At 55.8% G+C, this 26,835-nt stretch overlaps 1 protein-coding gene across 41 annotated transcripts in view; it reads right to left on the minus strand.

Moving 5' to 3' along the window:
• NCOR2 (nuclear receptor corepressor 2) overlaps positions 1-23,742 on the minus strand; it is a 242,182-nt gene extending 218,440 nt beyond the window's left edge. For all 41 annotated transcript variants that reach the window (XM_074008352.1, XM_074008348.1, XM_074008346.1 and 38 more), the window contains exon 1: positions 23,416-23,742. The gene's annotated coding sequence lies outside the window, so the exon portion shown is untranslated. The remainder of the gene's footprint in view (positions 1-23,415) is intronic.
• Positions 23,743-26,835: the final 3,093 nt, after the last annotated feature.

Here is a 26,835-nt window from a genome sequence, read left to right on the forward strand (position 1 = left end):
GCACCGACAGCCCCGAGGGGCCTGAAGCTCAGGGTTTCACTGCCTCCTCACAATGCTCAGCCCCTTACGATGATTAGCTCGTTTAAGTATTACAACCGCCCCACATCCTGCCCCTGTGCAGATGGAGGCAGTGAGGCAAGAAAGCCCTCCCAGAGAGTTCCCAGGACGGGGGTCCACACTCAGCGTCAGCCAGCACCAACGACGCCGCCTCTGCCCGGCACCCCCCGCCCGAGGAGCCCCAGCAGGGGGGAGATGAGAAGGGCCTCTATGGCAAGGGTGCACCGGGGACTGCTGGATGAGACGGAAGCTTCGGCCCCACAGTGACCCTGTCTGTAAAAGAGGAACATCACAACACCTGCCTCACAGTATGTTGTAAATTAACTCAGGTTTAGCCCCACAGACAGGCAGAGCAAGTGCCCCAGAATGTCAGTTGCTGGCTTCTCCCAGAGAGGCTGCCCGACCTGGGGGCCCCCGAATCTGCAGCCGAATAGAAAAACCACTGTGGACCCTCCCCAGCCTCTGCCCCAGGCTCCCCACCCAGGAGCAAGGTCTGGCCGTTAGAGGCTCCCTGGAGGGCGGGGGCACCATCCGCCAAGAGCAATTAATTGCTAGGTCAAGAGATGGTGAAAGAGATTTGTTACGAGGGCCTGGGGACATTCAGGGTGGGAGGGTGGCCCACACTGATTCAGTCGCCCCACCTTCCACCTCACAAGCAGGCTCTGCCCCCACCCCCAGGGACATCCTCCTCTGCCTCCACACCAGCCCCGACCCAGGGTAGGTCAAGGACGTAGCCCCAGCACCCGTGACCCGCTCCCAAGAGGGACCTGCTTCCATCATTCAGCCGGTGCCCACACACAGGAGGGGACAGCCAGGCACGAGTGGGGCTGACATACAGTCCCCGGGGGGCCTCAAATGGGCCTGAGACCCAGATCAAATCCCTGAGCCATGGCATCCTGGCAGGAGACCGCGACCCCTGTGTGTGCTGCTTCACTTCTCAGAGGCAGTTTCCTCGGTGGTGAAAGGAGGCGATGACATTAGGCTAAAATCAGGCTGGCTCCCACTCCAGCCCTAGTGCTGTCATTTTTTAAAGCCTGAGGAAGGTGCCTTGCTTCTCGGAACCTCAATGTGCCCATCTGTAAAACGGGGATGATGCCAGGGACTACTCTGAAGAGAAACTTACAGTCTGGCACCCAGCAGTGCTCAGTTGAAGCTCACCATCGGGATTCACCAGGCCACCTCCCCAGGACCCCTTGCCAGCCTGCAACCCTACTGAGACACCAACCAATGCCCCCAGCACCTCGAACACCCAAAAGCAGAGCCCCCTGGAGGCCATGATGAGAGGACTGGATGAATGAGCCCACCTTCCCTGCCTCCCACCTCCACAGCAGGCCCAGGGGAAACATAGGCTTTGGTGACCACGAGGCGGGGGCCAGAGGTCAGTGACAACAGAAGCCCCCAGAGACAAGGCAGCCCCCCACCCAGATCCTCCATGGGCGGGGCTCTGCAGGAGCCTCTGGTCTGGAGGGGTCCGAGGCACAGGTTTCCCCATGAGTCCCCACCAGCTTTCGGCCCCTGGTGTCCACACCCAATCCCTCCACACCAACCCACCGACACACGGGGCCCCTTGAAGCCCCCACCACACAGATGGGAAAACCAAGGCCCAAGGACGCCAGGCAAGGGGAGCTCAGCCCAGGATCTTTCTCACATCCCAGTGAGCTCAGCTCAGCTCAGCAGGTGCTCAGAAGCCCAAGTGGCCCAGCTGGGGTCGGGGCCCTGAGTCAGAGCAAGAAACGCAGCAGAAACTGAAACAGCCCAGTGGCCCCACACGCGCCACAGAGTGAGCCACGCTCATTCCCTGCGCTGCCCCGTGCTGGGAAGTTCCTGCTTCTGTGGCCAGGGTGGGGGTGGGGGATGAGTGGCGTGGAACAGCCTTTCGGCCTGGGGACCCTCTCTGGACCCGGCAGATGAGCCAAGTTCCATGCACACAGGCAGAGCTGTGAACTGGCCCCACCCCAGAGTCTCCGTGTCACCCGGGACACATGCAAAGCCACACACTACCAAGGGCAGCAGTTTAGGGGTATGCGTAGGGACAACACAGAGAGGCAGGAGAGAACCATCCCAGGCATAGGCTGTTTCTGCTCCCTGGCAGGGCTCAGCCTGCAGCAAGGCCACAGAGCGCAGGTCTTGTGATCTCAGGATAGGGTCTGAGACCCGGGTTCAAACCCCAGCTGTGCTGCTTTCTAGCTCTGTGACCCTGAGCATGTGACTTAACCCTTCTGAGCCTGTTTCCTCACCTGTAAAATAGAAACTCAGCTCACAGGGCTGACTCAGAGGCTCAGTGAGCAAATGCCTGCCAACAGTAACAGTGAATGCCCAGCATACAGTAAGGGCTTAATAAATATGTACAGCAGTCCCTGCTTAGCCGCGGGAGCTTTCCGAAGTTTCAGTATGGTGGTCTGAAAACATTAAACGGAAAATTCCACAAGTAAACAACTCATCCATTTTTGGGTTTTGTTTGTTTTTTTTGTGTGTGTGTGTTTTTTTTTCTTGCTCTATTGTATAGGCTGGAATGCAGTGGTGCAATCTTGGCTCACTGCAGCCTCCGTCTCCACCTCCTGGGTTCAAGTGATTCTCCTGCCTCAGCCTCCTGAGTATCTGGGATTACAGGCATCCGCCACCATGCCCAGTTAATTTTTTTATTTTTAGTATAGTCAGGGTTTCACCATGTTGGCCAGGCTGGTCTCAAACTCCTGGCCTCAAGCGATCCACCCACTTTGGCCTCCCAAAGTGCTGGGGTTACAGGCATGAGCCACCACACCTGGCCTTTCCTATTTTATTATTAGTTATGGTTGTTAATCTCTCACTGTGCCTAATTTGTAAAGAAAACCTTGTCACAGGTCTATACATGTAGGAAAAGATGGAGTGTATATAGGGTTCCATACTGTCTGCAGCTTCAGGCATCCACTGGGGATCTTAGAATATATTCCCCAAGATTAAGGGGAGACTAGTCCATCTTTTTCAGTTCCCACATTTTTCAAATGGAGATGAAATTCACATAACATAAAATTAACCACCATAAAGTAGGCAGCTCTGACATTTAGGACATTCCCAGTGCTATGCAACCATCACCTCTATCTAATTACAAAACATTTTTATCACCCTAAAAGGAGACCCCATCAACATGGAGTAGGTTCTCCCCAGGTCCCCTCCTTCCAGCCTCTGGCAACCACCAATCTGCTTTCCGTCTCTGTGGGTTTGCCGGTTCTGGGCATTTCATGAAGGTGGAATCGTACACTATGTGGCCTTGTGTGTCTGGCTTCTTTCACTCAGCATCATGGTTTCAAGGTTCACCCACAGTGTAGCACACATCCGTACTTCATTCCTTTTCATGGCTGAATAATATTCCATTGTGTGGAGAGGCCAATCATATATTTTTATATGAGAAACGTGTGTTATAAAGAATACATATTCATATATAACAACATATATATAAATGCACATACAGAATGAGATTTAATTCTAAAATTTGTAAGGTTATAAAATAACCGTAAGAACTATGATGATTTGGAATCTGGTGAAGGAGCCAGCCAGCGGGAGAGAGCGGCCTGGGGTGGCCAGGCAGGTCCCCTCCTGTGGGAACTCTCCTCCGCTCTAACTCCCCTCCACATCACATCAGGCCTCCTCAACGTGCACTGAGCTGAGACCTGAATGGCAGCAAGGAGCCAGCTGTATCGATATGCAGGGAACAGCATTCCAGGTGGGTGGAACAACAAACACGAAGGCCCAGAGGCAGATGCAGTCGGTGAGGGCTGAGGAACTCCTAGGCAGCCTCTGAATTTATTCTCAGAGCAGTGGGAAGAGAATGGAGAGCATCGGGCCAGAGGCTTAAGAGTCTCATGGTCCTTCTGATGGGATCCCTCTGGCTGCAACTCAGAGACCAGACAAGCGGGACCAGAGTAGACTGGGGACCTGGAAGAGGCTACTGTAGTCATCCAAGCCAGACGGTGACAGGGTGGGGGGTCCATCATGGTGCCTGGTCTGCCATTCTTTTCTTTTTGTCATTATTATTGATATGAAAACAGAGGGTCTCAATGGCAATGCTGTTACCCCCCCAAACATAGTTACCGTTTATTATTATTGTTCCATCTCACAATAACAGCATATTATCTTTACTGTTCCTGTTATTTTTATCTGTGCTGTTAGGGCGGGCTGGGGGAGGGTCTCCATGGCAGGGTCCCTACCCCAGGGATGTTTCTGGCTGCCCCATGACTGGCTCATGGCCTTTGGGACAGTCCCACTCCATAAAAGTCACCCTTCCTACACAATTTTCAAAGACCTGGCCATTCACAAAAACCCGCCAGAACCAGTCCAAATACTAGCTGTTTCTTAAATGTCACTCTCCTCTCCCTCCAGCACCGCAGGGCTCTGATCTGCTTTCTCACGAATCCACGCTTACTCATTCTGAGTGGGAGCCAGCCACTCCTCCCTCTCGTTTCCCCTTACCCGACGGTTGGGGCACCGCACAGATTTTTGCTGTTGTTAATTCTGAGCCGAGTCTGTATTAAGGAAGAATTTCAGTGCCCAGGAGTAGAGGGGATTTTCCAAGTCTATGGGGTAAATATTGTCGGGGTGGTTGGGATGCGGTGTGGCGCTGAGCCAGGGAGCTAACCTCTCTGAGCCTTCGTGCTTGCCTGGCAATGACGACAGCTGCTGGATCACGAGATCACTGAGAGGATCAGATGAATTCACGCGGCATGTGCAGGCACTGAGACGGGCAGCATGCAGCTAAGGGGCTGGCGGTGGGAGGGGCAGGGCCGTGGCTGGAGGAGAAAATCCCACACTCCCCGCTTGGCTGGGTGACCCACTGCCCGCCTGGCTTTTGAGGAGATAAGCTGCCTGCTCAGGTTCATGTTCGGTATCAAATGAACCCACTTAATCCCCTTAGTGATCTCTGCTGCGCTGGCTCCTTGGGGGCCTGGGGAGGAAGGCAACTGAGCCCCCTGGAGTAGAGACCCCACCGCGAGGCCAGGCACAGAGAAGGCGCCAAGGGCTTCTGCCCCAGCACCAGGGCACAGCAGGCTGAGGGAGCCCCAGGACAGAAGTGGGCACACATCATGGGCTCACCATCACAGTCGCAGTGACTCCTGACTCCCCACTGCAACCCAGAAGGTAAATGCTATTATGAACGCCCTTCTCCAGCTGGGGAAACCAAGGCCCAGAAAGAAAACAGCCCACCCGAAGGTGACAGAGCTCCTCGCCGGATCACCAGCAACCCATCAAGATAACCTTATCCCATTTCACAGAGGGAGAGAGGGCGGCAGGAACGGGGCCTTAAGTCACCACCCCATCCCACTGGGAAGGCAGGGGTGGACGGGCAGAGTCACGCCTGCCTAGGGGAAGTACACACTAGGTACTTACGGGAAGTAGTGAGTGAACAAAATCTACACGCTGGGCGCGGGCTCCAAGGAAAACACCTTCACGGGACCTTTCTCCCCTCCCAAGGTCCCTCTCTAAGATCCTGTATCGCAGGGGTCCTGGCGGGAGTGACTGTGACCCCCAGAGGGACAGTAGGCAAAGTCTGGAGGCATTTCTGGCTGTAGCAAAGGGGGCTGAGGTGCCACTGGGGTCTGATGGGTGGAGGCAGGGTGTTGCTAAGCATTCTGCAGCAGCCAGAGCATTCCCTGCAATAGAGAATGACCCAGCCCCCCAAAACTCGAACAGTGCCCAGCCTGAGAACCCTGCCGTCCTTACCAAATGCATGAGAGGGTCAGTTGGGCACCTACTGTGTGCAGGGCCCCCATGCAGGACACAGTCAAGAAGACGAGGTCACAGAGCTCAGAGAGGTAAGGCTTCCTGCCCCACCTAATGGAAGGAAGGCAGAGGCGGGACCTGAACCCAGGTCCCACTGACTCACAGCCCCACCCCAGCTGCCAAATACCTGCCCCATCCTTCAGGAGTCTAACCTACTGGGTCTAGAGTGGGGGCTCCGGAATCTGTATATTTCATAGCCCCTTCCCCCTACAGCCACTGGCAGGGGGAGGATGGTGAACGCGGGAGGACGCTCAACAGGGGGAGGACAGTGAACAGGGCGAGGACAGTGAACAGGGGGAGGACAGTGAACAGGGGGAGGACAGTGAACAGGGGGAGGACAGTGAACAGGGGGAGGACAGTGAACAGGGGGAGGACAGTGAACAGGGGGAGGACAGTGAACAGGGGGAGGACAGTGAACAGGGCGAGGACAGTGAACAGGGCGAGGACAGTGAACAGGGGGAGGACAGTGAACAGGGGGAGGACAGTGAACAGGGGGAGGACAGTGAACAGGGGGAGGACAGTGAACAGGGCGAGGACAGTGAACAGGGGGAGGACAGTGAACAGGGGGAGGACAGTGAACAGGGGGAGGACAGTGAACAGAGTGAGGACAGTGAACAGGGGGAGGACAGTGAACAGGGGGAGGACAGTGAACAGGGGGAGGACAGCTCTGTTCCTTTTCATCAGAATCTACACTGGCCAGGAGGCTGGCAGTCTGTCTCTGGGGGGTAGGAACGTGGTTGTATTTTTTTATGTGCAAGCTTTTCGTTCCTTAATTTTCCAGCTTATAGAGAACATATTTGTTCTGCTTCTAAAAACCAAAAACAGTCTTTTATGTAAAGCAGCTGCCAAACCACATGCCCAGACTGGCCCTGGGTGGCTCCACTAGGACCTGGCAGGGAGGGACCCACACCTCAATGGAGAGAGGACTGACCCAGCAAAGCCCCCATGAAGCACCCCTGGCACCACCAGGAGAAGCCCGGAGCTGGCAAATCCACTCACCACAGCACCCAGGCACCCAGAGGTGCTCGCTAGAAAGTCTCCGGCAGCCCCTTCCCACAGCAAGTACCTGATCAACCCAAGTAGCTTTCCCCAGGAAACACACCAAGCACATGTCACATCCCCATGACAAAATACTATAAGAAGTTAAAATTAGCCAACTGGATCCAACTGCACCAGCACATGGTGAAAACCTGTAATCATACAGATAAAAATAATGATAGCTAAAGCCACAGTTCTGGATGCTGTGTCTATTACCCTTCTAATTCTCAAAACAATCCTAGAAGGTGAGGACTACTTAGGTCCTCATTTCACATATTAGGAAACTGAGGCAGAGTCATGTGATAAGCTGCATGAGAACACAGTGTCTAGAACCACACAGGTCTGCCGCTCGTCTAGCCGAGAAAACTACTGCACCAAATTATATACAAAGCTGTCAATACTCGACTACTTTTGACCTACAAAACTAGCAGTCATACAGCTCCCCCAGTAGCAGAGAGGAGAGCAGCACGCGCAGATCCATGTGTCCACAGACAAGGCAGGTTCCCAGGCCATGCGGCGATACACAGGGGCTCCTGGAAAAGCCCAGGCCCCAGTGAGAGGCGGTGGCCTTCAGGAAGGCGACTCCCGTGATTTGAAAGTCACCTGTCATTTTTTCTCTTTTAACAAAAAGCCACCTTAGCTTACAGCCCCGAGTTTGGCGTCCTGGGCTAAGGCTCGACTGGCCTGGTCTCCCTCTCTCCTCTCTTCCCTGGCCGCCTCTTTGCCCCCAAGACCCCACACAGTCCGTGACAAGCCGGCAGTCCTCCTCAGGGCCTGGAACCTGGAGTCTCTTCCAGCAGCCCAGGAGAACCTCTCCCCACTAAGGATCCAGTTTCACTTAATTGCAGGCTTCAGGTTTCTGCATGCAGGCCCAGAGGCCTGGGGGCAGGAGGCGCAGGCCGTTGTCTTCCTCTTTTTAATAAGCTGGAAGGCAGCAGCATGTGCCCTGCTGTTCTGAGAATCCGGAACACCTGCCCCTTGGGAAAGGCCGAGCTCCAAGAGCCCACGTGGGAGACCCAGCCAGGAGAAATCAACTGTGGTTTGTCATGGGACATGCTGGGGACACATTTTTTTTCTGGACAACCATTGGGACCAGGTACCCCAACTGGATTTAAGGGATTAAAAAAAAGAAAAAGAAAAAAGGGGCTGGGTGCAGTGGTTCACACCTGTAACCACAGCACTCTGGGAGGCCAAGGCAGGAGGATCTCCTGAGCTCAGGAGTTCAAGACCAGCCCGGGAAACATAACGACACCTCATCTTTACTAAAAATCAAAACAATTAGCCTAGCCGAGCGTGTTGACATATGCCTGTAGTCCCGGCTACCCAGGAGGCTGAGATGGGAGGATTGCTTGAGCCTGGCAGGTCAAGACTCCAGTGAGCTGCGATTGCACCACTGGACTCCAACTTGGGCAACAGATTGCAAGACCCTGTCTAAAAAAAAAACAAAACAAAACCATGAAAGAAAAGAAAAGAAAAAAGAAAGCACAAATGTCTCTGTGCCTCTCTGTGTGTTTCTTTTGCATTTTGGTTTTTCCCCAGCACAACCCTTTACAGTTTGCAGGTTTCTCTCTTCACTCTGTGCTCTTCAGCCACAGTCCCCAGGTCAAGGTCAAGAAACTGAGGGTCACTTAATTCCAAGGTCACCCACGGTAGGAAAGCAGCCATTGTCTCCATGGCCACATCACCCACGGCCCTGTTCCCGGTTGCTGGTTCACCCCACAGGCTCTGTGGGGACAGCAAGCGTCCTCTACCCCTGTGACAATGACCACAAACTCGGTGACTTACAACAGAACAAGTTTTTGGGGGGTTTGGGGTTTCTTTTTTTTGGTTTCTTGAGACAGGGTCTCACTTGGTCACCTGGGCTGGAGTGCAGTGGCACGATCACAGCTCATTGCAGCCTCCAACTCCAGAGCTCAAGTGATCCTCCCATCTCAGTCCCCTGATTAGCTGGGACCACAAGTACTAGCTGGGACCTAGCTAGTTTTCTGTATTTTTTGTAGAGACAGGGGGGTCCCACTGTGTTGCCCAGGCTGGTCTTGAACTCCTGGCCTCAAGCGATCTCCCACCTCGGCCTCCCAAAGTGCTGGGACTACAGGCGTGAGCCACCGTGTCCGGCCAGCATGAGTTTATTACTTTACAGTTTTGGAGGTCCGAGGTCTGAAATGGATCTAACAGAGCTAACACCAAGGTATTAGTAGGGCCACGTCCAGTCTGAAGACTCTAGGGGAGAACCTGTCCATCACCCTTTATGGCTTCTAGCAGCTGCCTGCACTCCTTGGCTCATGGCCCCTTCCCCATCCTCAAAGCCAGCAGTGCAGCATCTTCAAATCTCTCTGACTCTGACCTCCTGCCTCCTTGTTATAAAGACCATTGTGATTACATCCAGCCCGAGCAGATAATCTAGGATAATCTCCCATCTCAAGGTCAGCTGGTTAGCAGCCTTAATTCCATCTGCCACCTTAAATCCCCTTTGTGGCATAAAATAATATATTCACAGCTTCTGGGAATTAGGACATCGTGCGGCTTAACACAGGCTTCAAAAACAAAAATCTTTAGGCCTCTAGGGAACTCCCAAGGCCCCACCCCACAGATCCTGAACTCCCACCAGGGTCCACGTGCCTCAGTCTCTCCACTGCTACACAGCATGGGCGAGTATGCCCAGTGCCAGCACCTGTATGTGAATACACGTCCCCAGCAGTGCAGAGTCCAGCGTCTGATGAAAACGTGATCGGACAGAGCGCTGTGGCCTATCACTAGAGACGTCCCTCTCCAGATTAACAACAAAGAATTTATCAATACTTTTTTTTTTTTTTTTTTTTTTTTTTTTTTGAGACGGAGTCTCACGCTGTTGCCCAGGCTGGAGTGCAGTGGCGCGATCTCGGCTCACTGCAAGCTCCGCCTCCCGGGTTCCCGCCATTCTCCTGCCTCAGCCTCCTGAGTAGCTGGGACTACAGGCGCCCGCCACCGCGCCCGGCTAATTTTTTGTATTTTTAGTAGAGACGGGGTTTCACTGTGGTCTCGATCTCCTGACCTTGTGATCCGCCCGCCTCGGCCTCCCAAAGTGCTGGGATTACAGGCTTGAGCCACCGCGCCCGGCCTTATCAATACTTTTGAGCAACGTTTTTTTCCTGACCAGTCACGAATGGCCCGATTGTACAGCCCATGCTCTAGTAAGATCCATAAGAAATCCCCCCACTGCTGAAACCCACGCTTCCCCTGCATGCCAGGTTGCAGAAGGCTTTGCAGGGTACAGCTGAGCTGCTGCGGGGCACCCACAGGAGGAGACGTCCAAGAGCCCGAGCAGCATGTGCCCCCACTGTGCAGGTGGTGTCCCTCCAAATGGGGAGTGGGGGAGCTGGGGAAACAGAGGCCACCCAAAGCTGCTCAGAATGTCCTTGGCATGGTCAGCACCCTCCCCTGCAGCTCCCGGTGACTATGCTCTCACAAACCCCCACTCAGGAGCCAGCGCCCCGGGGCAGGCCAAAAAGGAACAGGGCGAGCCCTGCCCCACAAGCACATAATGGCATGAGCGACATGAACCCTCGAGATGCTTAAAGACGACCGAGGGCACGACAAAACACCTTCCTTGCTTCAAAGCCCTTTTGCGTCTCTTTCCTGCCAGAGGTGCCGCGAGGTGGCATCGCTTCCATTTCACAGGTCCCAGAGACGCTGTGCAAAAAGTCACACAGCAACCCAGCATGGCCCACCTCCCAGTCCGGTGCCCTCCAGGCAGTTCCACATCGTTATGGCCCTCCAGCTTCCCACCGCCCAGCTGGGCATCCAGACAGGAATATCTCCTATGGGAAGCTCCCCTCCCCAGGTTCCCTCGGTGCCCCCTCCCACTCAGCTCCCCTCTCTCCAAGGCAAAAGTCAGGCGCCCCCTTCTCAATGTCAAACCTCATGCTGCGCCCTCCGCACCTCCAAGCACCCAAAGGCACTCCTTACGGCACCGCGAGCACAGAGGCGGCCTGGACTCACGGACAGGGGCTGTGACACAGAGAGGGCAGCGAGAGCCTGAAGGTCACACAGCAAACCAGAAAGCACACACCCGACGCACAGCACGCTTCCACTTCCACGTTCCCACTGAGGGCCGCACAGTTCCGGGAGGCGCTGCGGCAAGGGGGCAGCGCCCAGGGCCCAGGTGCCGGGAGATGCAGCTTCCTGCCCGCCGCTGCAGCTGCTATTTATAGCCGAGCAGGGAGAAGCCAAGACAGCCAGGGTCAGCTTCCTGCACGGCAGAGCCGGCCGCAGCCTGGGAGCCTTCGAGGGTGACCCAGAGGGGAATGGGCTGGGTCAGGGCAGACATGGGCTTTGATGTCCAGGATTGGGCACATGGTGGACCCAGGACTGTCCCCGGTCACTCCCAAGGGCCACAGTCCAGGGCAAAGGGATGAAAGCACAGAATGGACCCTGCCCATGACAGTTGCCCACCAAGCATGGAGCTTAGGAGCTGTGTGTCCTAATCCAATGATATCACCACTCTGTGCCTCAGTGTCCCCATCTGTAAACAGGGAAACTAACAGTTCTGGCCACACTGGGTTATTGTGAAGCTTAGATGAGCTAAGCCAGGTGGTGAAAAGCAAGCTTGCCTGCATCCTGCCAGCTCAGGGCCCTCTCTGGAGCACCCTCACCTCTGCCCCTCCCTGCTCAGACACCAGACAGCAATGCTGGGGCAGGGGGCACCCCTGCACCAGGACACGTGCGAAGCAGCAGCTCTCTCTACTATACCCTCCAGTGTGTGCACAGCTTACAAAGCCCAGGGAGCCCGAGCAAGTGGCAGGCACGGGGGCATCCCAACCAAGCCCCAGGACACAGCGGTGACAACGTCCACAGGATGTGTACATGCACGGGTGTCATCGCCATAGCAGTCCCAAGTGTCCACTCCCCTACACACCGGGGACTGCAGTTACCCCCATTCTACAGATGCGAAACAGTGACAGAAAGAACTACGCTGAAGAAACGCAGAGCGGCCCCCTACCCAGAGTTCGCCGAGGTCTCCTACCTTGGCCGAGGTCTCCTATCTTGGCCGAGGTCTCCTATCTTGGCCGAGGTCTCCTATCTTGCCAAACAGCAGAGAAGTCTTGCTGGCCCTGGGAATCCGCCCAGAAAGCTTGCAGTGGGTTTGGACCCCCCAGAACTTACTTGGTTCCTTGGGGAGAGGAGCAAGGCCAGGAAGGATCCGCCTCAGGCCACCCATCCATGGGAACTCGGGTTTAAAGTCCCTCCCTGGTCCCTGGGGTCGCCTGGTTGTGATGCCTCAACTTCCTCCAAAAATTGGCAAAGGGAACACCCACACGGCAAACTGAAAACAGTAAGCACTAGCCCAGCCCACACGGAAGGCTTCTCTGTGCTCCCAGCGCCAGGCAATAAGCACCTTCATGTAGGACCTCACAAAATGCTCAAGACAACCTTGAGAAACGAGGAATCTGATTATGCCAACTTTATGGATGGCGAAATGGAGGCATGAACGCTGAATTAGGCAAAACTTGGTTCTTCCACACCCTGGCCGCTCTGGGCCTCTCTGGGCTTACGTTCACCCGTGGAGCTCAGGGGCCAAGTGCAGTGCTAGCAAGGGGTGGTCACAGCCACCAAGGGAGGGACAGAGAGGGAATGACCACAGACTCAGTGACTTGGAGGCTCTGCGGGAGCAGAAGGGGGCCACGGGCAAGGGAGGGTACAGGTGTTAGGCACAGGGATGAATGGATGGATGACCTGGGACCCCCGACGGGCACCAGGGCACGAGGTGAGGACATGCCCAGCCACAGCCCAATACTCAACACATCCACGAGGTACACACGATGTACCCAGCACTGCTCTAGTACCTGGGAGACAGACAGACATCCCCACCCTTGTGGAATGTCCATTCTCACAGGGATGACAGACAACAGCAAGATGACAAACGTGTGAAACCATCATCAGAAGATGGCACAATGGGAAACAAGTGAGGGAGGGAGGGGAGAGGGTGCAATTTTCAATATGAAAATATCAGGCCAGGCGTGGTGGCTCATGCCCATAATCCCAGCGCTTTGGGAGGCCAAGGCAGGTGGATCACCTGAGGCAGGTGGATCACCTACTAAAAATACAAAAATTAGCCCTGCGTGGTGGTATGCGCCTATAATCCCAGTTACTCAGGAGGCTGAGGCAGGAGAACTGCTTTAACTCAAGAGGCAGAGGTTGCAGTGTGCAGAGATCACACCACTGCACTCCAGTCTGGGCAACAAAGCAAGACTCTGTCTCAAAAAAACAAACAAACAAACAAACAAAAAATTCAAGAAAAATGTCAAAGGAATGAGACAAGGTCTGCGGACACTGGGAAAGAGTGCTCCAGCAGGGCGAGTGCAAAGGCCTGCCTGGTGCATTTCAGGAGAAACAGCGAGGCCGGTGTGGCTGAAACAGAGTGAGCAAGGGGAGCAGATTGCAGAGGACAGGCCACGCGGGGGCAGAGGGCAGAGCCTCAAGGCCCAGTTAGGGAATCGGCTTTCAGAGCGGCAGCGGGACTGTCCTGCCCTGGGTTTTGCTGCCCTGGATTTTCCAGGCCTGTCCCTGGCTGCCGCGTGGGGTATGGGTCTCAGGGTGACCAGTGAAGAGACAGTTGTGCTGGGAGCCGTGTTCGCTTCTAGAACTGCTATAAACAAAGCCCCACACACCGGGGACTTAAAACAACCCACTGTTACTTTCTCACAGTTCGGGAGGCCAGAGGTTCAGAATCAAAGTGTTGGCAGGGTGGCTCCTTCCGGAGGCTCCGTGGGGGCGTGTCCCGAGCCTCCTCCCAGCGGTCCCTGACACTTCTTGGCATCCAGCCACATCGCTCCAGTCTCTGCCTCCATTGTCGCACAGCCTTCTCCTCTGTGTCTTTTTGTCCTCTTATAAGGACACAGGCCACTGGATTTAGGGCCCAGCCTGCTCCAGGATGACCTCTTCCTAATTAAACGCATCCACAAAGACCTTGTTTCCAAATAAGGTCACAGCCTGAGGTTCCGGGAGGAACATGAATGGGTGGGAAGGTGGCAGGGGCACTGTCCAACACCATGCAGCAGCCTAGGCCAGGACACGATAGTGACAGAGGATGCGAAATGGTTAAAAAATATCCAGGAGGGTGGCAGATGGCGTGGGTGGGTGGCGTGGCAGGTTAAAGCAAGTGTCTCCCAACTTCTCCCGCTTGCCTTCCTCCCCTGGTTTACCCAGCAGTGGGCATCACCCAAGAGCCACTGCCACACAGAATCCCTCCCAAATCCTGACCCTGTGGACCTGGCCAAGCCCCCAGGACCCTGGAAAGGCCCCCTGACTCCTGCCAGGCTCCAGAGGGCAACATCCCCTGCAGGCCCCCATGCTGATAGGCCTGGCCCAGCCTAGAGCTGCATCCTGACCCCACCCTACCCCGCAGGCTCTCCTCTTTAGCCTCAGGAGCAGGGCTGGCACCAGGCAGGTTCCCATGGTCACAGAGACGCTGTAGCCACACTGGGGCCCCAGCTCCCCGAGGGTCTCAGCAGGCACCGCAGAGTTCAGTGTGAGGACAAACAGAGTCCTTCGAGGCCCTCCCCTGTGGGTCTGGCCTCTGGGACTAATGACTTAAGAGCATCCCCAGACAGATCCCCTGGGTCACAAAGAAAAATCAACTGCCCCACCCACCCCGCCTCAGACCTGGCCCGATGTTTCCCCAGCCCCACCATAGAATTGTGGGGAGCGGGCCAGGGAAGGCCACAGGTGGGCAGACGGGGGCATACAGACCTCCCTGGCAGTAAGAAAGATTCTGATTTTTGTTCAAGAAATGGAGGGAAGCCCTGCAGGCTGATGAGGTCAAGTCACTCTAGCTGCTGTGGCTCCACTGGGCTGCCTGCAGAGAGGGGACTGTGGGTACAAGATGGCGGCCAGAGAGCAGGCAGGAGGCGACTGCAGTCCCAGGTGGGCCGTCGAGAGGGGGCTAGGACCACGTCCCTCACTCCAGGAGGATGCCCAGAACAGGGGCCTGAGGGCTGCAGGGGTCAATGGTCCACTTTTGCATAGGTGGGATCCAAGGTCCCTTTGGGACATCCCTGAGCAATGGCAAGGAGACTGCTGGGTCCACCTCCCTGACCCTGGGGTCAGTGCCGTGGGCCCATGAGTGACAGACAGGAAGGGGGGGGCACGACACGGTCTTCAGGGACAACCGCACCCCAACGGACCCCTGAATGCCTTTCACTTCACAGCCTGTGAGGCCATGTGTCGCTCATCACCCCATTTCACCACTATGCAAACTGAGGAACTCTGCATGGAGCCTTTGTTATTGTCCAAGGCCAGGTCACTCAGACCTGTGGGTCCCTCCAGGTCCACTCATCAGCCCTAAAATGCAAACACAGGCCACGGAAAATCAAGTGAACCCTGGGAGACAAGAGACGAGAGGGCCTCCGGACCCCAGAAGAGACTGACCCCCAGGAGCTGCCCAGCCCGCATGCACACACGCACAGACATGTGCAGGCTAGTGGTGACTTGTCACCTAGGTCTGGTCCACAATTCCACCTCCAACAGCCCACCCTTTGACTTACCTTCCCCCCCCCACTTCCTTTCCAGATGCAAAGAAAGGTCAGCAGGAGAAAGCAGGGGGCCTGAAGCATCAGCCACAAATCCAGGTTGGAACCAGATGGCCCAGAGGTCCCTTGACTTCAGACGCACTTGCAATATTGCCTCCTGAGGTCTCTGGGTACCACAGTGCTGAGCTCCCCACCTCCAGGGCATTCCCTCAGGTCAAGCAGTTCTCAAGGCCCCCATGGGCTCTCAAATGGGAAGTCTTTCACCATCCAAGTCACTCACTGTCATCTTCCCAACTCGGACCCCAAAACCGTGCTCAGTTCTCACCCAGGGTCTGACCTTGGTTAAGACACTCCACAGCACCAGCCTTTGGTTTCCTCCTATGGAATGTTGGTGCAGGGGATGGTGCATGAAAGCATCTTGCAAAGTGTTTTCTTTTGCTTTGCTCCTGCCTGACCCATTCTGCCCCTCAAGAACTGAGGCACTTTCAGGAATGTGTAAGGTAAGATAAAAATCAGAAAGCATGGTCAGGGAAAAGGGAAAAAAATCAGAGATAAACAAATCCAAAATCAGGATGAAGTAGATAAAGCCAAAACATAAACCAGTGATTGCAGAAGGCAGGCGGCAAATTTGGCTCTGAGCTTCCTAGTAGCCAAAGCAAAGAAGGAAACAAGATGGATTATGGCTTTGGAAAATTGTGAAAACGATGCCGTGCCACAGAGTAGGTGCTACAGCAACTATATACCACTCTAAAGAAGGCATTACAGTCTCAGTCATCATTTAAGAGGTCAAAAAATTGTGCCAAAAATCAGGCCAACTGCTTGCTGCCTTAACCATCCCCCTTTTCCTATTGCATTCTACAAGAGCAAATTATAACCATGAGCATCAGCGTAACTCAGCAAGAACAGTAGCCCAGGCTAGAAGGAGGGGTTTTAGGGCCTACTTGGAATGACCTTCAAACTCACACCCCTCTCTGGGCCATAGTTTCCTCAACAGGGAAACCATGCAAGGCTACACTGAGGTTCAAAACAGTGAGGTAGCATATTAGGGATTGGCAAACATCTTCTGTAAAGGGCCAGAGAGTAAATATTTTAGGCTCTGTAGGCCTTCCAGCCTCTGTCACAACTACTCAACTTTGCAAACGTTGTACCCAAAAGCAGCCACAGACAACATGTAAATGAGTGAGCGTGGCTGCGTTCCAACAAAACTTTATTTATGGACACCAAAATTTGCATTTCATATGATTTCACATGTCATAAAATATTATTCTTCTTTCGACTTTTTTCAACCATTAAAAAATGGAGAAACCATTCTCAGCTTGTGCACCATTTAGAAACAGGCGGCAGGCTGGCCGGATCTGGCCCAAGGGCCATAGTTTGCCAACTCTTGCTTTCTACGTTCCACAGTCGGCTCCGAGACATAGTATCACATAGGATGTGACTATGACGGCAAAAATCAGACCTGAATATATGGCGTGATACCACTTGCGTGTTTGTTTTTAAAGGGAACGCACACATACAGTCCATTTAAGGCCGACATATGCCGAGAGCATCTCGGAGGAAACTCAGGCGCTGGAAGCTGTGACTGCCTTGGGGAACAGAAACCGGGAGGCCAGGAACCCAGGGAGACTTCTACGCAATGTGTTAATTTTCTTTTTTACAAGTCAATGCATTTTCTTTCATTTAAAAAAATAAGCTTTTATAAAGCCCAAAGCAACTGGCAGAGTTTTGAATGCATTAGTTTTTGTTTTTCTACATTCTTCCCAAGAAGTATAAAAAGCAACATTATCCCCAAAAATGTTAATCAAAGAAGTCCATGATGTATTAACTTGTATCACAAAAAAATAAGTATGATCCTCCTTAGAGAAAGCAGGTGGGTGTCTTCTGTAGGTACCTGCTCGTGCAGACAAGATACCAACAAGGGTGGCCGGGGGATCGTCGCTGCTAACCTAGGATTCCTCTGGGTCCGGCTGGGTCAGCCCCCATGAATCTGCACAAAGCTTTTTCCACATGAGCTCAGCACCGGGAGGTAAGAATTGCCCACACTTCACAGCGACCTGGAGCTGTCTCCTGCGCTCGAGGAGTGACAGCTAAGGAAGGATGTGGGAAGACAGCTCCATATAGTAGGAGTCACTATGGCCACACTGCCCAATAGGGTCAGTGGCCACCAGCCACAAGTGGCTACTCAAATTTATTAAAAACTAAAATTTCATCCCCCGGTTGTGGCACTGGCCTCACTTCAAGCTGTGACTGCCTTGGGGGAACAGAAACCAGGAGGGCTGGAATGGAAGGAGACTCCCCCAACACCTCTGGGCAGTTTTAATGCCCAATGCCCCACATGGTTCTTGGTTATGGTACTGGCATACCTAGAACGTTCTCACCACGGCAAAGTTCTATTGGACTGCCCTACCCCAGAGGCTAGTGGGAGAGGAAGAGGGGGAAGACAGTGAGATGTGGGAAGAGGAAGGGGACCAACCCAGAGGGCACTCCGGGCTAGGTTTGGGAAAAAGGACTGCTGAAAGGGGAAGATCCTCCAGGATGGCACCATGCAGAGAAAACACACATGAAAAGGGAAAACAATCAGGCCGGCCTCAGTGGCTCATGCCTGGAATCCCAGTGCTTTGGGAGGCTGAGGCGGGAGGATCACTTGAGCCCAGGAGTTCAAGACCAGCCCGGGCAACATAGAGAGACCCCACCTTTATAACAAATTTTAAAATTAGCCAGGCATGTTGGTGCACACCTGTCATCTCAGCTACTTGGGAGGCTGAGGCGGGAGGTTCATTTGAGCCCAGGAGTTCATGGCTGCAATGAGCTGTGATGGTACCACTGCACTCCAACCTGGGTGACACTACCTCAAAAAAAGTTGGGGTGCAGGTGGGGCATTGGGGAAGGAATCAGATACCAAGAGCCCAGGCCCTGCTCTGAAACACAGAATATGACTTCACCCACCCCTGTGCCTTCGGGTTAAGTAGCCATTAGCCATAGCCACAGGTGGCTATTTAAATTTAAGTAAATTAAAATTAAATAAAATGGCCAGTTCAGCTGCTCAGTGGCAGGGACCCACTTTTCAAGTGCTCCCGAGTGACAGACACCTAGTGGCTAAAGCACGGGACAGTGCAGCCGCATCATCTCCCATCACCGCAGGAGTTCCCAGACAGCCCGTCTCAGGCTGCCCTCTAAGGCTGGCATTATTTTCTTTCCCTCCCTTTTAAGAATCAGGAAACCAAGGCCACGAGGTCAGAGGCTTCACTCAAGTTCTTAATAAATGGAAGCACGATTCGAACCCTGCTCCTTTCTTGAGTAACCAGGAGCAGAGGGGAAGCTCAGCCCTCCCCCAGGCCGCCTTCCCAGTCCTCCCCACGGCCTTCGCCCACTCTCCAGGCTGCCCATGACCTCGAAGCACTCCGAGTGCCTTACAGACACTAAGTGATTAAAGACTAATGGAAAACCTCAACCTTCAAGGGCAGAGGGAGGGAGCTGAGCACATTTGTGAAACACCAACGACCAACGGGAGAGGAGGCCACCGTCTCCAAAGGGCAACAAGCTGAAGCCTGGGGCTCTGGAAAAGAGACGAGTCCATTAGAGGATCCTTCCCAGCAGCTTTTAACAGGGAGGAATGGGTGATATCGGAGCAGCCTGTAGGTGAGGACCTGGGTTCACACAGCAAATTCTATAGCAAGTCTTTGCTCTCCAAAGGATGAGCCAAAATGGACACAGCAGCTCCTGCGACACACAGGAGCTCATTTTATCTCACAACCATAAAGTCAGAAGCAGCAGCAACATCCCCATTTGAGAGAGGAGCAAACTAAGGCTCACAATAGGTAAGTAACTCATTCACAGTTGGAAGCTGCAGAGCTGAGCAGCAAACTCAATATTCATGCCCTTTGCCCCTGAAGGCTCCCCGCTATGGCACAGCTGGCCAGCAATGTGCCCATTTTGCAGATGAGGGCCCCTAAACCCTGAGAGCAAGGGGCACTCACCTGGACCCACTGCTTGTAAATGGCCAAGCTGGAACTTGCAATGCTAAATCGGCGGCTCCCTGGGATGGCAGATAAAACACTCCCAGATTGTCCTCTAGTATCTGTTTAGGACAATTCTTTCTAGATTTATAAACCAAAAGCTCCTTCCTCAATCAAGGCTAGCGGGAGCCAAGTGGGTAGGGCAGTGTGGAAGTGCCCAGGTTCAAAAGCCTCACTCTGCTCTAAAATAGACATGATAATAACAATGATGCTAAGTTCATTCATCATAAGCACAGGCCCCTCCACTGTGCAACCTCGGGCGAGCCTGGACCTGTGCCCTCATCTGTAAAATGGGAATGAAGCCGCCATCCGCTCCAGGGCCTCGCTGAGCAGAAGCCCTCCGGCTACACAGTACCCCAGGGTGATGCCCGGGCCTACGGGCACTCCAGGCCACAGAGCTCTGCTGCAGCAGCTTTCTGGAGCACCATGCTAAATAATTCAAAACCATGTTTTCATTTCAAAATAAACACAGCAGTGTCGACAAGGCGAATGCCAAATTTGCATGAATGTTTAGGATAAAATGAGACCTCAAAGAAATGCCAGGCCCTATCCTTCTCCCCAAAGCCTGGGGAGAACGAGTTCTCAGTCTCCTGCCCACCCCAGGACAAAGATCCGTAGGTGCTGCTCCAAGAAGAAACATCATTTCTTTCCTCATATCCTCTATGGCAGCTCTGCAAAGCAGGCCTGCAGTAAATTCCTGCTGCACTAACATGACTGTGAATAATCCCGGGTCTTAATTCGTAGTTCCACATCCACGCTGTGTGACCTTGGGCAAGGCACTTAACCTCTCTGTGCCTCAAGTTCACCATCTATAAAATAAGATAATAAAAGCACCAACTCATAGAGGGGTTATGAAGAGTAAACAAGTGGATTTGTGTAGAGCACAGTTCCTGGCACACAGTAGGTGTTGGTGCTTATTACTAGTGTATGATTCATAGCCTTTTCCAGCATGGAGGCTGAGAGTTTCCCAGATGGGTTGTAAAGTCAGTTCCCTGGCTCCAAGCTCCCTCAAAAGATGCCCAGCCGGCCTTTCCCAAGCATCACTTCCCTGGGGACCCCACGCACCCACCTAGGGACAGAGACCTTCTGTCACCCTTGGCCTGGGCCTAAAAAACCTGGCTCTCCCCAGGCAGCAACCCAAGCTTGGGACCCTCCTTGCCCCTCCCCTGGGCACCCCGGGCAGGAGTTACCAGCTCCCACTGGCAGTTCCCCAGTCTCAGAAGTGTCACCTGGGGAGGCTGCTGTTTAGTGTTTGAGATCTGAAGAGGAAACACAGAAGGGAAAACACACACACACAAATAAAAGCTCTCAACCCCCCACCACGGTCAGAGGCAGCATTTGTGGGGCTTTTCAGTTCAGACAGCGTCGGGAGGAAAGGCTGAGAGCCTGTCTCCTCTGCCTTAAAATCTCCCTTCCTACAGACAGGACCCCAGGAGAACCCTCTGGCTGGGTTCTGCGTAGGTACCACCCCCGCCTCCCATCTCAGAGTGAAGCACCAACTTCTCCACCTACACTCTCAGACGGGGGTTGGGAACACAGAACTATGAATGCGCCCCCTCTCAGCCAGGGGGAAACTGGGCCAGGCAGCCTCCACACCTAGCATGAATGGCAGACGCTGGGGGCCAGGACTCCTGGGGCTGCCTTCCAACTCCCTCGGTGGGTGTCTGCGCTGCCAGCGCCCCCTGCCCCCCACCCGCAGGCCCGGAGAACAATCAAGCCCTTCCCAGCCCAGGGCTTCCATGCAGTAAATTCGTGTTTGCAGAGCTCTGGGAAATCTTTAGGAGGTGGCATGAGTATTATTAATTGGGGAAAAAGAACAGATTATGCCAAATAAATCCTTCCCACGTAACCGAACCCTATCCGAGAGGGGGAGGGGGAGCGCGCAGCCCCAGGAGGGGTCTCCATCCCTCACCAGGGCCTGACAGCCACATTACCATTTACATGGATTTATCAATAGTATTGATCCCTAGCAGCGTAAATAGCTCAGTGGGAAGAGGCCAGGGCTGGGGCCCGCTGTGCTCCCGCCCCCATGTCTGGGCACCGGCACCACAGATTCCCCCGGCACCCGCTGGCGGTGGCAGCAGCGAATTTCCAAGCAGGGCCATGGCAGGCGGCTCAGGGAAGCCAGACAGGGCCTGGGATGCCCTCGCAGCCGCGCTGCCGACTCGCCAGTTACCGCTGGCTCCACCCCCCACCCTCCCCCCACCCCCAGCTCTACTGGGCCTGTCTCAGTCTTTGCATCTGTTCAATGGGTGGGGGCACTTGCCCTTCTCCATCCTCTCCGGACAAGCAGAGGGGGGTGGGAAAAGGCCCCCTCCCTCCCCCAGATCTCCCCAGTGTCCAACCCCAGGCAAAGGTAAGGTGGCCCCTTTTCACAGGGCTTCCAGAGCACGTTGGATTAAAGGCCAAATCGTATAACCCAGGAATAATAATACCGACACAGCAGTCATAGTAACACATACAAGTACCAAGGGATTCTTATGGCCGGATGGTCAGCTCTCACAACCACCCTGTGAACTCAGCACCATTTTCACCCTCATTTTGCAGATGGGAAACCTGACAGGCACAGAGAGGTTAAGTATCTGTCCAGGGACACACTGCCAGGAAAGTGGCAAAAGTCAGATTCAAATCCAAGGAGCTGAGGTGCAGAGTGGGCCATCCCACCTCACTGCTGCTTCACATGGCTCGGCCCCTCCCCAGCACTCCCAAAAGAGGCCACCCACGAGGTACACAGAGGGCCGCTGATATCAAAGCTGCCGCAGGGACCCAGACCTGGCTGAAAAGGGGCAAAGTCAAGGCCACCGGTAACACATCTCAACGCGCCCAGAACTCCCCCACCCAGCCCACAGGGTCCTCCCTTTCTCCCCTCCTCCCCTCTTCCCTTCCTCCAAATCTGCAAAAAGGAAAAAAATAATAATAATCATAATAAAACCAGTTCTCACCAACGGGGGAGAGGAGGAGGGGGAGGAAGGGAGGAGGCTGAGCCGACAGAACAGATCCGCCCCCGCTGCCTGCACCAGACCCTCGGAGAGCCGGAGCGCGCGACAGGCGGCGGGAGGACACTCGCTTCCAAAAAAATAAACCTCCAATGTAAAAATAACGCCGGGCGCCCCACGCTAATTGGGCCCGGGCGACAGCAGCTCCCAGGTAGAGCGTGTCTCTCCCTCCCGCCCGCCGTGCCCTCCCACCCTCGGCTTGCTCCTCCCGCAAGTGTCTGGGGCGGGGAGGGCGCACCCCACGGGTGCCCTCACTCCCCGCAGGCCTATGAGGAAGCTGCCCTCAACACAAGGGCCTGGGGCTTCCCAGTCCTGCCCAAGTGGGATCAGCTCTGAATTCCAACTTCGCAAAGTAGTGGCATCCCAAGTATCCGCACAGCCTGGGGGAGGGACCAGGAGGCGGCCCAATGAGGCGTCACCAGCCACGGGAGGCAGGCCCAGACACCAGGAACACCGGCCCGCGGGGGAGGGGGACCAGGGGCACCTCTCCCGAGGGACCCCGCCCAGCGCCCCGTGGCCCCACGCCCAGGAGGGACAAGGCTGGCTCTCCCCCTCGGCTAGTGGGAGACCCCCATGCGCCCCTCCACAACAGCCAGGCCAGGGAGCTAGGGGGGCCATCTCCAAGGGCTTTCAAACCCGCGCTGCCCAATGGAAAATAAGGCACAGTGTCGCCCCCCCAGGTCCGGGGCTGCACCGGGGACAAGGGACGCTTGGCGGCCAAGTACCCAGAGCCGCCGCACACAGTGGGGGGCCGCTCTCTGCATTTCCAGCGCGCCCCCCGCCCACCCCAACGCCACTTCCCTCCTTCCCGCCCCCTCGCTGGGGAGCTGGAGTTCCCCTAAGTTCCCCGGCGCCCCCGAGCACGCGGGCCGCAGTGTCGGCGGGGCGCCTCGCTCCCCAGCAGGCCACCCCCCGAGAGCGCCAACTCGGGAGCGCAGGGGCCCCGCCAACTCAGCCGCGTGCGCCGCCCGATCCTCCCCGGATCCCCCGGAAGCGCGTCCCGCGCCTCCCCCCCGCCCTCCGCGGGGACCCTCGGCCCCAACTCACCTCGCCGAGGTGGCAGCGGTGGCGCCCGGGCTTGGGGCGCGCTCGGGCCGCCGGGGCGCTCAGGCAAGTGGCGGTGCCGATCGGGCTGGGGGCGCGCAGCAGGCCCGGCCTCGGGTCGGGACGCGATCCTCCCGCCGCCGCCTCTTAGGGCGCCGGCCCTGGGTCCCCGGCCCGCAAGTTGGCGCGCATCGCGGAGCGCAGGGCGCGGGCGCAGGGCGCAGGGCTCGGGCGGGGCGCGGGCGGACGCGGGGCTCCGGTGCGGCCCGGCCTGCCCGCGGCTCCGCGCTCCCCGGCGGCCGCGGCGGCGGTGGCGGCGGCGGCGGCGGCGGCGGCGGCGGGAGGGGGAGGAGGGGGCGGGGCGGGAGCCCGGGAGGCGGTGGCTCGGCCTCCCTGCTCCCGGCTCCCCGCCCGCAGCGACGCGCCCCGGCCCGGCCCCCTCTGGCTCCTTAAAGGGCCCGCGCCGCCCCTCCAGGCCCTGCGCGTCCCCACTCGCGCGCCCACGCCGCCACACACACAGACACGCACGCACACACTTGGGCGCGACGCCGAGTTTCTTTTTGGCAGCTCCCCGAGGAGGAAGGAGGGGGGAAGCGCCTCCCAGCCTGCCCCTCCCTCTTCTCCTGCGGGCCCGCGGGCCCTCCTCCTCCTCCCCAGCGCCAGTACCTCCGGAATCGCGTTTCACCTATTAAATTATAACTCTAGAGTGGCCGCTGGATGGGGAGGGGGCGCGCAGGGAGGGCCCCACACAGGGCCTTTTAGGAGCAAGCACGGTGGGGCACTTGGGGATGGGAGTAGACAGTAGTGCACAGAGCCCTCTCCAGGCAGGAACACGCTGGGCCGACCCAGCCGGGGTGAACACACTGCAGACTCACCACCCACCACGGACCTGAGATGTCAGATCTCAGACAGAAAAATACTGGGACACCCACGCGAGTTCACAGCACCCCGGAGGGCACAGACGCTAGAATGCCAGTTTCCTGAGGGCAGAGATCTATTTTGTTCACTGCCCTATCGCAGTAGGGACCCACGAATGTGTTGTTGAGTGAACTCCCACTTGGGGACATTCAGGGACACAAATGCAGAGACAATGCAACGAGCCTGTGTCCCCCACCCCCCCCCCCCCCCACACACACACACAAACAGACACACACTTCCCAGAGCGTGCCCCTGGGAGCCACACATGCCCGGCCTGCACAAGCATGCAGTCACAGCCGGCACACATGTGCTCGCTCCCCCACGCACAGGCAGACACTCTGCTCTAGCAGGAGCCTGGCCCCGCTGGCCGCCCTGACAACCCAGTGTCCTCATTTACCCCCTCCTCCCACCCCCTCCAGGTTTGCCCTCTCCAACCAGGGGAGATCTCTTTGAACAGCAGAGGGCACTGGGAGCCCCGGGGCCTGGAGCCTCCCTCCCTTCCTTCTCTTCTGCTTTCTCCTAAGATGCTGGAGAGTTTGAATTTTTTTTTTTTTTTCAGTTCAACTTTCCTTTTTTGGAGTGACGTCTCAGCAGATTCAGTTCTGCCATCTGGCAACATCTGAGAACCCCCAGGGAGAGCGGGGAATGGCTGCGGTGAGGAGGCAGCCGCGCGGTTTCCAGAGGCCGGCGCGCCTCCCGCCTCCGCCAGGATGCTGGGGTTGCCGGGCTCCCCTGCAGCCAGATCCCTCTCTGCCCCCTCGGGCTTTTAGTTATGGAATTTTGGGGGGCTGGAAGGGGCCTCTGGGGCTGACAATGTCTGGAAAAAGGGAAGTGGGTGTGGAGGGGAGCAGTTTGCAGACTGAAACAGGAGGGGTCACAGGTCAGTGTCCACCCCCTCCTTGTTTTGGCCCCACCAGCTCCAGTTCTGCCCAGCCAGTTCGTCCAAATCCACAGGCAAAAAGCTGGAGCCACAGAAGGAAGGCCTGACCCCCGCCCCACTTCCCCCACCAAGGGTCTGGAAGAGGGAAGCGAGGCAGGGGAGCTACTCTGCCAGCCCCAGGCCGCCTGGCAGCCCTCCTGTCACCTGAAAACCCTCTGTGAATTTGCATTTCCATGAGATTCAACTCTATTTGAAGCTGGAGGTGGGGCATTTGGGGTGTCTTCAGGGGGTCTCCCAGCTTCTGCCTCTCAAGGGCTCTCTGAAGGCATAGAAGCGGGGCAAGTAGGGGGTCTGTCAGCTTTGTAATGTCCCAAGCGTCACCTGAAAACCCCACACAGGAAGCCTGATCAACTCAAGCGCCAATGTGCTCTGGCCCGACCATGTCACAGATGGCAAGACTGAGGCCAGGAGAAGGGGCGGCATTTGTCCGGAAAGGGATTGGCCCTTTCCTGTCTGCTCCTGTTTCCTGGCTGTGGGTTGGGTTATTAATCTCACCCTCCCAGACGGCGGGGAGCAACACTAGCACTGAGCAAGCACTTACCGTGAGGGAAGCGAGGGTCCTGGTCACAAGTAGAGAAACAGGCCTGGAGAGATGAAGAACCTGACTTGCCAGCCTCCAGCAGCAGCCCGTGATTCCAAATGAGTGCTGGGAATCTGCACTTTGGGGAGGTCTCAGCGGAGCCCGCCCCCTCCCCCAATCACAGACTGGCACCCTAGTTTGCTACTCTGCTACTGGGCTCTGAGTGACAGTCCATGAGCGACTAATGGGAACAGTAGCTTTAAAAAACGGCCAAAGAACACTGAACACAAACAACCTCCCCGGGGGCCCCCTGGACTGTGAGTTAGTAACAGTAACAGCTAAGAGCTTCCCAAACATCTCAATTGCCTTTGTGAGTAAAAGACTTTCAAGGTACCTATTTTACAGGAGGGGAGACGGAGGCTGAGTTAGGAAGTCACCATGGACACTGAGAAGTATGTTGTATGTGTGGCAGGCCAGGCTGCAGCTGGCTGGAGCATGCTGTATATACATCCAGGGGGCTCCTGTCCAGTTGGCGCCAAATTCTGCCCCTTGGGCTTTGTCTCTACATTCTCCCATCCAATCATTCAACCATTCCTTCCTAAAGACTCCCTGCAATCATTCAACCATTCCTTTCTAAGTACTTGGCAAAATAGTCCAGCTCATCCCTGCCTCAACACCTTTGCACTTGCTGTGCCATCTGCCTGAGACTGTCATCTTCTGTCTTCAGGTCCCAGCTCCTTAGAGAGTCCCTTGCAGCGGGGCACAGTGGCTCATGCCTGTAATCTCAGCACTTTGGGGGACCGAGGCGGGTGGATCACCTGAGGTCCTTGGCATATTTTAGGATCAAGCCATTGGTTCCTCTGGGTAGATGGGACTCCCAGGAGCTTGAGGTGGCAGTGAGCTGTGATTACACCGTTGCACTCCAGCCTGGATGACAGAGCAAGACCCTGTCTCTAAAATATGTTTCATTTGGGCCAGGCGCAGTGGCTCACGGCTGTAATCCCAGCACTTTGGGAGGCTGAGGTGGGCGAATCACCTGATGTCA

This window comes from Macaca fascicularis, chromosome 11, assembly GCF_037993035.2.
Source record: "Macaca fascicularis isolate 582-1 chromosome 11, T2T-MFA8v1.1".
NCBI classification, from domain to species: Eukaryota; Metazoa; Chordata; class Mammalia; order Primates; family Cercopithecidae; genus Macaca; species Macaca fascicularis.